The following is a 14,751-nucleotide window of genomic DNA, read 5'->3' as shown; positions in this document are numbered from 1 at the left end:
GAAGATGAAGACCAAGAAAGATCGGGCTGCTCCCACAGAGCCTTTGATAGTTGGACCCATTTCCATGGTTCGTCCTGACGCTGAACGCCAACTGACAATCCATGAGCCTGCTTTCACAGAGGCTCATGAAGCTAAAGACTTTCCAGCAGCTGATCCCATCGCTGCTGAAGACATTGGTCAACATGACCATGTAGAAGATGGTGCAATCCTTCCTCAGCTCGAGCACAGCGAACTCATCAGCATTGGTCGTCCTCTGATGCCAATCGCTCAGGATGCTTCATGGGCTGATCGCCCACAAGAGGAAGAGGACTTTGAGGCCCAGCCAACTCCAAGTACACAGGCGTCGCCTGCGTTGCGCAGGCTTCGCAAAGGACCAAGGCCTCCAGTCTCTGCGTCTGAAGCTGAATCTGTTGAAGACATTCCGGCTGCATTTGCCGATGAAGAAGAAGTCCCACAAGCTGCTACTCCCCTGTCCCACCAAGAAGCAGTTCTCGAGGAGAACGTGATCGTGACCGACCCTCCTGCTCGTCAAGTGGAGGTTGAACATCTTGAGGCTGCCACCACCAACACCACTGAAGCCACTGACGCTGTCATGGCTGAAGCTAATGTGGAGCCCTCACCAACAAAAGCACCAGAAGTCAGCGAAGCCACTGATCCTGCCACTTCTGTTCCTGAGTCTGCTGCCGGTCCCCAGTTCGACTATCATGTTGAGCATAGGCCTCAGGTACAGAAGCCAATCCCAAGATTGCCAAGGTTCCCAGGTCCTGCATCAGCACCTGGCTCCTTCAATATCAATGGCTTCAAAGCAGACAACACATTCTTCAACAGCTCCAGGAACCCCTACTCCAGGGAAAGAATATCATCTGATCGGTTCTGGAGTTATCCGCAGCGAAGCTATTACTCATGTGTTCTTTACAACCAAGGTCGCATCTTCCCACACAAGCGCCTTGACATTCAAGCAATAGCTGGTCTGCCCTGTCTGGAAGAAGATCTGGATTGCTTCAAAGAGGTTGGATTGCTGCCGTTCGTCACTGACCAAGAGCATTGGAATAAAGAGTTGCTGCTCCAATTCTATGTCACACTTCACATCCGCGGGTATAGAAGAGATCCGAAGACTTGGGTCCTGGAGTGGATGACAGGAAACGTTCATCACGAAGCCAAAGCCTTTGACATCATTGAGCTCACTGGTTTGCCCACTCCTGGCGATCTCTACGAGCATGGTTGTCAGCTTCATAGTGAAGCTATTGAGAGCATCTTTCAGAAGACTGAACCTAATATGAGTCAGATGCTCGGTATGATGAAGCCATTGCCCCAAGATGCTACTTATCCCACGGAGTTCTTCGTTGAAGACCTTGAGTATCTGCCAAGAACCACTTATCACATCATAAGGCGAACTCTCTGGCCAATCAAAGGACATTCTCCCCATGCCAAGCTGGAAGGTGCAATGAAGACTTTGGTCTTCTACATTCTTCATGGAAAATGCTTCAATACACAGGATTTCTTCATTCGCCAACTTGCTGCATCAGGCTCTGATCTGTTTGGCTTGAAGTTCTACGCCCCATGGGTCATGCGGCTGATCAAACTTCACTCCACTATCTCATATCAGCCATCTGCTCGCAATCATCGGATTTTTCTGCCTGATGTGGATATGTCGATTGAAGCCATCTATCCTGAGCCTTCCAAGGAACCCCTAAGTCTTCAGAATGCATAGCATCGGAGTTTTTCTCGGAACATTGAAGGGGTTGAAGCAGTCGCTCGTGTGTATCCTTTGGCTGGCACTACACGTGCACCGCATCTTGCTCTCACTGAAGCCACTGACAGTACAACTGCTCCACGACCCAAGAAGCGCACTCGTGTTCTCAATGACCGAGAGCTTATTGTGGCTCCTCATCAGAAATAGGATAGGCATCATGACTGGCTGAAGCGTCAGATTCAAAGCCTCTTGGTGGATGTTAATCGCATTCGCAATCTTGCCACCAAGAATGCCTTTGTTGCCCATGAAACCTCTCGCCGCACATGGAAAGGGCTAACGCTGATGTGTTTTGAAGATGATCTTCAAGAGGATGGCTTCACTGAGCGATTCAAGTTTGACTCCACACCTCCTCGAAGGGCAGTGCTGCGACGAACTCCATCCCTTGAAGACTCTGAGTTCTCTTCCTCTGCTGCAACTGTGAATGCCAAAGTGATCGAGGATGAAGACGATGCTACTTCACCGCCACCTCCTTCAGCACGCTTCGACTCTGCTCCAAGCTCTTCAGCACCGCCAAACACCACCAACGACCCTGCTGCTTCACCTACTCCTCATGGGAACGAGTAGATGCTCTATGTCTTCAAACCTTTTTGGTCCTTACTGACAAAAGGGGGAGAAGCATATGAGGTTGATAGTCTTCAAGCGGGTCCATATGGGCGGGTGCTTTATATTTTGCTTCGTGCTTACAACTCTCGTTTTTCTACATTTGGTTCTTTGAGTTGTAACACTTAAACTTGATGGTCGTCTGCTACTTATCTGCCACCTTGTGTTGCGACAATAAATTCCGCACTTAGATCATTCTGCAGACGTCCATTTTCCATTATGCATGTCATTATCTTCATATACTTTCACATGCATAGTGGATTGTCATCATAAGTTGAAGTGGATCTCCACAAGTACAACCTGCCATGTGCATTTGCATTCCAAAAGTAAATTACTTATATGCACATCTTCAGGGGGATCCCTTGCAACTTATGAAGACAATTCCTTATCCTTTACAATTTCACAGATTATATTCCCCGTTGAAAACTTCAACTAGTTTGTCATCAATCACCAAAAAGGGGGAGATTGTAAGTGCATCTAGTACCACCCCTAGTTGATTTTGGAGTATTGACGACAAACCTAGTTGAGGGACTAATGTGTTTGTGAGAATTGCAGGATAACACAGGTAGAAGTCCCTCATTGATTCGGTTTTCCTACCAGAGATGATCCCTAAAAATGTATGAAGACATTGAAGTCAAAGGTGGTATATGAAGATATTCACATTGAAGACTATGACAAGAGAAGACACCACATGAAGCCTATGGAGCTCGAAGACTTAGATCTTTCGTAGTTCTCTTTCTTCTGTGTTGAGTCATAGGAACCACCGTACTGTTAAGTGGGGTCCAAGAGAACCAGTCAGAATGACTGAAGTGATGCTTAAACAAAACCTATGTCTTCAAGTGAAGACTTTGAGAGTGAATCTTGTCCAGAGTCGGACAAGTCAGCTTTTCTTGTAGCCCAAGTAAAGTTGCCACGTGAGTTTGAAATCTGACCGTTGGAACACGTGTCAGTTCCTTAGTGACCCAGGGTCATTTTGGAAAAATCAGGTCGGGTTGCCAAGTGGCTATAAATAGCCCACCCCCTACAACCATAAACGGTTGGCTGCTCAGATTCAGAGTACGGCTTTTGTCGTTTGAGACCAACCCACCTCGAAGCCTTTGAGAGAGAATTCCTTGCGAGGATAAAGCCCTAACCACCCAGAGCCAAAGAGAATTAGGCATCACTTAAGTCTTCTTGTCTGTGTGATCTGAAGACTTATTACACTTGAGGACTGTGCATCCTCCAGCCGGTTAGGCGTCGCGTTCTGAGCATCCAAGAGACATTGTGGATTGCCGGTGAACGAAGTCTGTGAAGGTTTGGGAGTCTACCTTGAAGGCTTACCAGAGTGATTGGTCGAGGTCTGTGTGACCTTAGCTCAAGGGGAATACAATGAGGACTGGGTGTCCTGAGCTGCGTGTTCAGGACTGGGTGTCCGAGACTGTGTGTCCTAAGATTTAAATACCTAGCCGCCCTAACCAGACGTATAGTTGTCACAGCAACTGGAACTGGTCCAACAAATCATTGTCTTCAGCGAGTCACTGTTTTCATCTTCCCTTCCCTTTACTTACTGTTACTCCTTGTGAAGTCATTGTATGTTCGCACTATCTTTTTATCTTCACTAAGTGACTGCGTTTTCTGTTTGGCTTCATAATATCTTCCTACCTGATCCTTACTACATTGCTGGTATTAGTCATTGTGCTTTCACTCTATTGAATACTTGACTATGGCTTGCCTAGTGTAGTCTACCTTCCGCTGCAGGGTAATAGGTTTATTTCTATCATTTGTCTTCATAACTTCCATGTTTTGAAGACTTTCATAAAAATCGCCTATTCACCCCCCCCCCTCTAGTCGATATAACGCACTTTCACGAGGGATAAGTATAAGCGTACCACGAGCTCATCAACCCCAATGTTTCTCTTCGGTGAGTGTTTTGCAAGTACTATAGCTCGCACAGTAGCTAGCCTACTAACACCAAGAATCATCAAACAAGCCCTGCTGATATGATAAACAGTTCAAACTTACATCTAAGCATGCCATATATTACATCAAAAGCTGGTGAGGATACATCTATTTCCATAACTCGGAGAGGATTCGCATGATTCATCGCATGATTCACTATCAAACAAAAGTAGCAAGATCCGCCCACACAAGACAGTGCACTAGCCCTAAGATGGTTTGATAACACGCATCATTCTGGTAATTAAACACAGGGCAATGCAAACTACCCTGAAGGATTAGCGCAACCAACTATTTCATCTCTCGGGCAATGGCCACAACACGGACAGTGGCATGGGAATCGATTTCTGGGGCGATGTCCACAAGACTGACCACGACATTGGAATCAATCTCTGGGGTGATGTCCATAGGATGGACAGCGGCATCGGAATCGATCTCCGGGGCGATGCCAACAGGACGGGTATGACATCAGAATCATCAAGGACGTCCACCAGCACCTGCACAACCCTAACATATTAGCAAGCACATTGCAAATAATCAAAAACAACAACTATGGTAATAAGCCATTATTTTTTACCTTGTGCAGCTCACCGAGGGATCTCATCCCTCCGGGGGCCATCTCCTCGTCCTCGATGGGGGCCATCACCTTGCCAAGGGAATACTGCTTCTCAACGGTGACTATCACCTCAAACTCGCTCTTGAGCCTCACATAGGTGGCAATCAGAGTTCCTGGGGTAGGCACGGTGGGGCCCTTGCTGTTCTTCCAACTTCCTTTGAGGAGTTCGTCCGCCAACGTCCTCAACTCTTTGGCCAGTGCTTGTTTCTTGGAGTTCTTCGCCTCCATGGGTTGGCCCGCCAACATGGTCAACTCGTTGGTCGGTGCTCACTTCCTGGAGATCGTTGTCTCTAGTGGGTTGTCCGCCGGCAACCCTTTTCCTAGTGCTCCAGGATCCATCAATGAACTAACAAACAAAAAGCAATCGAAAGGAAACCACAATCGCAATGAAAACGGGAAAAGAATAGGATGTGAGAATCGGTCGGTGCTTCGCAAAAAGAAGATTCTTGGAATGAAAATATAGTAACATAACTGATTCGCCCACCTTTCCTTCGTCGATACAGAAGAAAAATGGCAGAAGTGAGTAGCCTGGAGTGAGGTTTTCTTCAAGGAAGGGAAGAAAGGGCTTGAACGAGCGTTCCAGTGAAATGATGGTTGCTTCATCCAGTCCGACTTGGAGGCCACCTTACCACTGCTAGTAAAGGTGTGGGTTTTGTGATATGACGGGTCATGACGGCCACACCGGGGTGACAGGTGAGTCTCGACTGTAGCACCTCGTTGTGATTTGGTGGATGGCACGCGGGCCCGGATGCTTTGAAATGTCCCGCATGTGCACCGCGACCAACGCGGAGAGGAAAACGAGAGAACTACTTAATGCATGAGTTTAATTAGCGTAGTTTTGTAAAGTATGAGATACATTCCTCCAATCGCAAAATGCCTTGGTTCATGAGATTTGAGCCCTATAAACCGGAAGGGAGGGAGTACTGCACACGGTGTAGTCTAGTCACTTGTTGAAATCTCTAGAAAGGCAAATACTCCTTTCCGGTTTACAGGGCTATACTACTCCCTCCGTCTAGGTGTGTAAGTCATCTTACGAAAACCAAATAGTCCCAAAACACTTAGGCATGGTGCATTAACTTCTACCTTGTTTCTTGTTTCATGACATATCAACCAATAAGAGATGAGAGGTGTGCATGCTTTTAATGACTTGCAATGTCTAGTTCATTGCATGCAATGCTATTAATTAGCAAATAAACATTGGTGACCCCTGGAGGAAACGGTGCTAAGCGCGTGGAACTATGCAGAATGAGTATCAACCAATGGATAATGGAGTTTAATTGTTAAACAATAGCAATTTTGTCTCATGCAAGAGCTTGGCTAGTACTCCAAGGAACCGCACCACGCGAGCGTTCGCAACTGCCACATTTGGGTTGCGCTTGGCTCTTCGCCTCTTTGAGAAGACGAACAATGATGTTACTCCTACTTCTACAGTATCGAATCCACTTATGCATGTCCGTCCACCTCGTGCGGGAGGGATAGCGTGTAGCGAAAGCTTCTACTTACTGCTCCTGCCTTTGCGTCTATGACAGGTGGGCCCAGCAGGTGGTTGGCCCTCCTGTCATGAAGCCAAAGGTAGGTGCAATTAAGGCACCGGAGCTCAGTCCGCGAGGGAGAGGGCATTGTAGTAATCAAATTTCTCGGTCTTGTACGAGTTGACGCGACACATCAAAGCACTACACTCGATATAAGTCTGTTTACACATTTCAAATGGGCTACTTCGTATGTAGGAGTAGACATATTATGTTTCGTATGTAGTCACTTGTTGCAATCTCTAAAAAGACTTATATTTGGAAACGGATGGAGTACAATGCATGCATGCATGCCGTGACTTTCCTTTTGATACTTGCATGTGTTGATTTGATGCACCTTGCCAAATTTTGACTATAAATTTAACTAACCAAATTTTCATGCATGTCACAAAAAATTACGAGGCTATTTAGATTGTGACTATGTTTGTCTTATGTTGCCACATTATTTTCCCACACTTGCCTAACCTGAGTTGCTCAAATTGTTAGACACACTTTGGCTTGCCTAAGGAAACCTTGCCACAATTTTTGTGTCTATGACATGTGGGATTCACTACTAATAAAAAAAATCTTGTCTTAGGTGTGGCTAATAAAAAAGACTTATATTTAGGAACGGAGGGAGTAGAAAATATAAATAATAATGCATGTTGGGGCAACCCACGTTTCTGCTAATTTTAGCTGTGGGCTTGTTCACAATTTTTACGAGGGGCTAGTTGTTCATTTAATGGAGGGACTTGTAGTACCAGACTTGAACGATACAAAGTGCGACCTGGCACACCGTAACACCACTTGGAACAAGTGGGTAGCTATCTCAAAAAACAATCAACAACTAAAAAAACTGTGACCTGGCATGTAGTAGTACACAATTTTAAACGATTGTTTTGATGGAGTGAAAAAGGAAAACTACTCCACTACATATATATAGGCCGGAGCCTCCGCGCTTGCTTGCTAGGGTTGCTCTATTCACACACTCTCATCCTCTCCAGATCTAAACAAGATAGGGGTAGTAACACTGGCTTTCTATCCTCACCGCTGGTTACAGATCCGGACGTATCCCCCTCCGCTGGTGAAGGGGAGGAGGGGCAACGTTTAGGCCGTCATCGACAGCAAGGGAGGACACCCACTGCCGGCCGCACCGTTATCTCTGGCCGAGCGCCGGCGCGGGAGGTCGTCCGATCCCTTCGTTGTTGCCTGTGGGCGGATCCGGCCTCCTGCCGCCCACCTATCCACATCCCGACGACCTTCAGTTATATCTCCGTTCGAAACCACCTTAGCTCTACTTCCCCAGCTCGCTACGTCGATGCATGTGCATCATTTTCTACCTCTCAGCCCCTCTCAATCGGATGGTCCAACGTCACATTTTTTTCTTCTATTGTTAGAGGTAAAGCTACTTCATGGAGTCGAATCTTGTACTCCCTCCATACGAAAATACTTGTCATTGAAATGGATGTATCTAGATGTATTTTAGTTCTAGACACATCCATTTTGATGACAAGTAATTCTGGACGGAGGGAGTACTTGGTTCAAACAAGAAATAAAGTGGGGGTGGGGGAATTTAGTATGTACATCGGACTTGGTACAAACAGGAAGGAAAGGGGGTGAAAGTAGTACAGACTGGTCATCCAACCGGTCTCTTGGTCGAAAAGGGAAATATAGGGGTAACGCTGTACACAGTGGTATGACCAGGACTAGATTTGCTATCCACACATAGGAGTAGGTGGCTAGGGTGAAAAAAAATGGGACCAACCCAGATATGTTTCTTGGATGTTTGTTTCTCGGGGCAACAAACTATGAATCACCACTTTATGCCCCTGTTTACGTACATGGTGATGGACTGCTGTTGCACCCACTGTTCTTTATCTAATGTCCCGGTTAAAAATGAAGCCATGCCACTGTTATAAGCCATGAAAAGTTTAGCCAAATGTTTTTGCCTGTAATTGTTTGAAACCCTGACTGTTTCCTCTGTGCCTTTTTGTGCAAACAGGGATATCCAATTCACCTGGTTGCTGTTGTGACCTTTTGGTGCACTGCACAAAACTCTTCTTAAAAGAAGTGACTTTTGTGTTGTTTAACTGGAATGTCAGAATGGAACAGTTGGTTCATTTTGGTGGAACTGCACAAAGGGAGATCTGTGTTCCAATCCTCATCATCCATATTTGCGCCATAACCTTCCTTTAGGTAAGAATGATATTTAATGCATGTGTTCATCTCTATTTTCCGACTGCCATGAGAAAATAATGTTGTTTTTTACTAGTACACTTGTACTCCCTCACTGAAAAAACCAATTCTGAATTAGAAGGCCAATCATGTACTTGGTTTCACCAACTGGTGAGGAGAAAGAGAAACAGAGCATGAAGAGGAGGAAGAAGAAGAATAAACAGTGCCAAGGCAATCTTGCTGAAGCCAGAGGCCTCAGTCGAGGCCATTCAAGGGCTCCGGTAACGACTACCTTACATATGAGACGATCCTCCAGGGAGACCTTCCACTTCTGTTGTCTCACTTAATTAATTAGGAGTACTTAAGTACCACTAATTTCTTACTGCCTAATTTTCCTGTTGGAGTTAAACAAATCTTTAGTAGGACCCTATGCTGAATCATGTACGTGTGTATGTTTGTCTATGGAGGTGAATCATGTGGTGGAGCAGGGAGGGAATATTATTAGTGTCATGACATAATAGTGCTGTTGTTTTGCATGTCAATTTATTGCCATTGGTTCAATGAGGCAATATTTTGCGTATTGTCCATCATGAATTTGATGCTACTATTTGAGTAATATGCTAATGTCTTCCTATCCTTTCTCACTAAGCTAATGAAGGTTTCACCTTGTTCCTACTTGTGCAAACAGGGATCATGTTGTGCCAATCATACATTTTAGTGGAACTACACAAGACAATACAATGAACTGTATCCCAGCCAGTGCTTTAATTCTGCTGGAAGTTCTTGATAATCTTTCGATGTAATCTCAGCACTGGTAAACAAGAGTGATTTCAACCATACATTTGAAGTGCACAAAAATATATACTATTATGTGATTCCAGTGAGTGCTTTATCATCTCTTATGGGACTACATGAATAAGCTTTTTTCTCAGGTTGGTACGGGCCTAAGGCCTTCATCCATATTATTTTGTTGTCATCTCTATTTGTATCGTGCTACTGTCATGAGAAACTCCTTTATCTTTGCACGTTAAAGTTTTACAACTTATGATAAATGGTAATGCTTTGAGTGTTGAGTTGAGCTAATTGGCACTGATTAAATAAACTAATACCTCTCTTTAAGCAAGACTACTATGTTGCTAACTTTACCCATTAAGATAATGAGGGTGCTTCTATTTGTTAGTGTATGTTTCATCAACTAGTCCCACTATTACAGTAATCTCACTCTCTCAATATATGTGCCAACAGGGATGCTCGATTTTGGTGGAACTGCACAAAAACTTTGGGTGCTTCATTGCCTCGACAGCTTCCGTCCTTTCCTGTCAGTCGCTAATCTCCGCTTGCTTTCTTCCTTTGCTGTCAGTCGCTTGGCTTATCTCGGCTTCCAGTCAAAGGAAATAGTAATTGATATGCTACCTCACACAGGTTGGTACTGGTCTTTATCCTGATTATTGTGCCTGTCATATGTATTGGTAGTTTGGTATTGTGCTACTGTTTGCCGATTTCATAAAGGAGTAATTTGGAGCCTGAACTCGCAGGCAAATCATTACATCGGGTGATTTCAGTAGAACTACACAAAATGATCAGATGGACAGGTACTTATGCTGTTGCTATGTACTCCAAAGTTCACTCAGACAAGCATCGATGTTGACAAGAAGTGCCTATATTCATTCGAGTATCAACTGGCGTCAACCAATTGTCAAACTCCAAGTATTAGGAGAGTGAACGCCAAAAATATTGCTTGGTGCATAGCCCAGAAAAACGCAGTCCAGTCTTTGGTCCCAACTTGTGCCTTTTGGTTATCGGCACATATGGTAGCGAACTATATGGCATGGAGTCTAAAGATTCCAGACAAGTTGGTTGACGCGTATATTCATCTGGCACTTAATCAGTCTGCACGCCAAGGATGCTCCATTTCAGTTGAACTGCACAAAAAATTTGGGTGGTTCATTTTCTCAATCGCCTCCTTTCTCGTCTGCAATGTAGAATTTTGGCGAGATACAGGACCAAGATGAGCCAGTAAACTAGTTGGATGAAAGTAGTAGCCAAGTTGCTCAAACCTCCCTCGGCACGAGGCCACTATTTGAGGATAAACCTACAAGCAAAGTTCAGATTGTCTGTGCTGCCTCTTATGTACTCGAAAGTTAACTCGTATAAGAACTAATTTTAGCAAGAAGTACCTCCGATTGAACACCATTTACCAGTCTGTACCTTAGGTAATTAAAGTTCATCCATGGATCATATTGGTTGTGATCTCAATCATTTGGATGCATAAACATACTGAACATGTGTATATCTGTATCTTTTTGTGAATTATGTATGAATATTATCGTGTGATCTATCAATCATTTGGATGCATAGATATGTTGAGCTTGTGTATATATGAATCTTTTGAGTTGTTGATAGTGAATGTTGGCTATGAATATGAACGTGTCCTATGAACCTGAGTTTGATATGAATGTTTACCTTTTCTGTTGTATTTGTGTGTGAACTTGTTAGTATGCCTACTGTGGGGTATAAAACGCAGGTCTCTTATAAAAGTAATGTTGTGTCCAATTTATGTTTTCCCTTCTAATCACATTATATATAGTAGCAAAAGGGCCCGTGCGTTGCAACGGGAAAAAAATATGGCACACACTTACGTCCTATTCTTCATTACCAGGTGTGTCATTACATGTGCTCTGGTGTAATAACATCATAAATTACCAAACTGCCTTAGGAGTTTTTGTCTCAGGCACCACAGTGAGAATGATTGACAATATGAGCATCACCAGCCTGAACAAAGTTGTTGCTGTTATGACCGGCATGGCTAAGAGGATATATGATGCGCACTAACATCCAACAACAACATTTCTCATGGTTTCGATTTTTTTTTGAACCAGTGCTATATTTGATTATTTGGCACAAAAAAGCTGTAATTCTTTCACTCCAACTACGGCCAACATGGCTCGTCATTCTTCCAAAAGATGTCCCTTATGATACTTTTTCAGCAAAAAGGAGTGCATTATCTCCTTGATGTCGTCTAACTAAAGGAAACTGAATGTGAAAATTTAAGTGTATATAGACTGACCCACTCGGAGTGCATACAAAAATATTTTTATCCAAGTCGTCAGTGCCAACACTGTACCTCCAATGTCCATCTGCATCTACACGGCTAGGTCTAATCTTAAGCAAGAATGAAACTACCAAGCAAACTGAGATAACAGCATGTAGCCGACCCCGGGCAGCAGGTGGTCAGGGATCATCAGCAGAGAAATACGAAGTCGGTTGACGACCGCCGAGCATGGCCAGGCCCATCTCGCTCTTGTGGTAGCTCCCGGGCCTCTCCGTGGCTCCTCCACTCCGAGTCCACAGCCCGACATCGGCGTTCGGCCTCCATGCTCCTCCGCCCTCTGTCCCGCGTGCTCCTCCACACCTCCCTCTCCAAGCTGACGGATCCGACCTTCCCCTCGCTGGATCCGCTCCACCACGAGCCTCAAGCCACCCTGCCGCCACGCTCGTGTCCATGTCCTGCGTGGTGTTGAGGTGGTCAGCGTGTGGAACAGGCTGCGTCGCAGGCATCTGCGCGCTGCGCCTCCGCTTCCTCACCCCGGCGAGCGTCGGACTGAACAGCTTCGCGCTGGACTGCCGTTTTGTTGTACAATTTCCCTTCGTTCTCATTATGTGTTTGTTGATTCAAGAGGCTCGCTGTTGATATGCAATTTTCCTAGGTATATAAACTGGTAGACTTTCATGTAAGCAATCGAGGTGGGATTACTTCGAGTACATGTGTGAAAATCAAGTAAGGTACAGATACAGAAGCGTGCATGCAGACTGAAACATGCGTGCAGGCCCAATAAGAGAATGTGGACGTGGACCAATTGGATGGACAAAGTTTTTAGTACCGCCTCGCAGGAATTGGACGGACTGTCGATCAAAACTAACGGAAAAAAACTGAAAGCGTAAATTCACGGAAAGAAGCGTATTGTGACGCTGAACCCAAAGAGTTAATCCGTGCTTTATTATTAGGGAAAGATTTATATTATTACTATTATCGTATATTTTATAGAGAATTATATATACATTATAAAAACATCCCACGTGTTATTAACTTATAAAAGTAAATGTTTAACGGAAGTTGGCAAGGAAAATCCTGGTTGTTTTTGACTCACAGGCAAGGAAAATCCTGGTGATTGCGAACAAAAGCTTGCGAAGATTTTAAGGACTAATTTAATAATAACGCGCTCATTTTTATTTTGAGCAATAACTCGCTAATTTCTTAATTTTATATATATATAATGTGCATGTCCGGTTTATTCTTTGATATTAATTGCTCCTTCTAACATAACATTATATATATATCGAGCCCACCTAATACGTGTATTTCAAAGAAGTGCAAATGGGCTGGGATTTCTTAGAAAATATAAATGGGCCTGATTGACACGAAATTATTTGTTCACCCAGCCCAGCAAATGGACTGTACATTCTAGAAAATATGAGTTAAATATATGCCACATTTTTGCAGGCTGACATGTGGGCCAATAGGTCGAAGCCTATGCAGGGCGTTGTCAACTTGGTCAACAAATGATTGTGTCATCCACAGCCATTGGATTTATATCCAACGGCCGGCATGCACCTTCAATCTCTCATCTTCTTCCTCCAGCGTCGCCAGGACCGCCAGGTCTGGCCTCCAGCGGCTAGCGACTCTGCTTAGCACGCATCGCTGCGAAGCGCTACCCCACCGCCGGCCAGGCTATCCCTCCACCCCTCGACACCTCCTGTTATTCTCCACAGACTACAGCCCCACGCCGCAACAGAACCAGTTATAACCCATCTCCTCCTCTCAATATGCGACTCCACTGCCGCGTTTTCCCATCTCCGAGTCGTTCCCGTTCGGGGCCTCGCCGTCGTCCACCGCCTCACTGCGTTCGGTGCGGCGTGGTCAACCAATGAGTCATTGGAAGAGGACTGTACGTGGAGAGCCTGACGGCTGGGACCCACGAGGTCCATGGTTGCACGCAAGGAAAGTTCTTCCTTATTAAGCTGAAAAATAATGTTTCCTCCACCTGACAGCTGGGACCCACTGGCTGTATCTTCACACGGAAGGAAGTGCCTCCTTATTTTGCGAAAAAAAATTATTCATCCCGTTGACAGCTGGGACCGGTCAGATTTGGTGACTGACTTGTGGGCCTACTAAGCAGACGTGTACGCACGGCTTTGTCAACTTAACCAACAAATGATTCTAGCAGCTGGACCGTTGGATGTTAATCCAACAGCTATGCTCTTTCTTCAACCTCTGTTCTTGCTCCTGTCTCCCGTGGGCAGCACCATGGCTGTGCTGCCGCGCACCCGAACCAGTGAAGTTTCCCACTCCTATCCATCTGCGACTCCACTGCCCCGTCTTCCCCATCTCCGGGTCGTTCCAGTCTGGGTGCGCTTGGCATGGTGTGGTCAACATGGTCAACAACCGAGAGTCATCGGAAGATGACTGTATGTGAGAGGCTGACAGTGGGGAGGCACCACGCCCATGGACGCATGCATGCAACGGAATGCGGCGAGGTTAACATGGTCAAGGAACGACTTCCATCGGAAGTATACTGTACGTGGAGAGTCTCAGCTGGGTCCACGGCCGTAGCAAGTAAGTGCCTCCTTATTACGCGAAAAATAATGATTCCTCCAACTGACTGCAGGGACCCACTGGACGGGCCACCATATTTTGTGAAAGAAAAACGTTTGCCCCCTGACTGCTGGGACCCACCTGACGGGCCACCGTATTTCGCGAAAAAACGTTCCCCCCGCTATCAGCTCAGACCCACCGGAAGTGCCTCCTTGTTACGCACAAAAAAATGAATACTCCCCTAGCTAGATGGGACCCACCTTGGTGGGAGGCTGACTTGTGGGCCTACTAAGTTGACGGGGACGAAGGGCTTTGTCAACTTAGTCAATATGAATGATTCTAGCTCCAGTGACCGTACGATGTCCATCCAACAACCCTAGTGCTTCTTCAACCTCTGGTCTTCTTGCTCCAGCCGCCCAAAGTAGCGCCGGTCGTGCCGCATGCTCCTGCCTCCCGTGGTCGGCTGTGCTGCCGCGGAGGCCTCACTGCCCCCTACTATTCCCACCACTGGCCAGGCCCTGCGGCGACGGCAGCCTCACACCGCAGCCGAACCAGTGAACCCTCATACTCC

The sequence above is a fragment of the Triticum urartu genome, chromosome 4 (assembly GCF_003073215.2).
Source record: "Triticum urartu cultivar G1812 chromosome 4, Tu2.1, whole genome shotgun sequence".
NCBI lineage: Eukaryota > Viridiplantae > Streptophyta > Magnoliopsida > Poales > Poaceae > Triticum > Triticum urartu.
Note: the sequence above shows the minus strand (reverse complement) of the source record.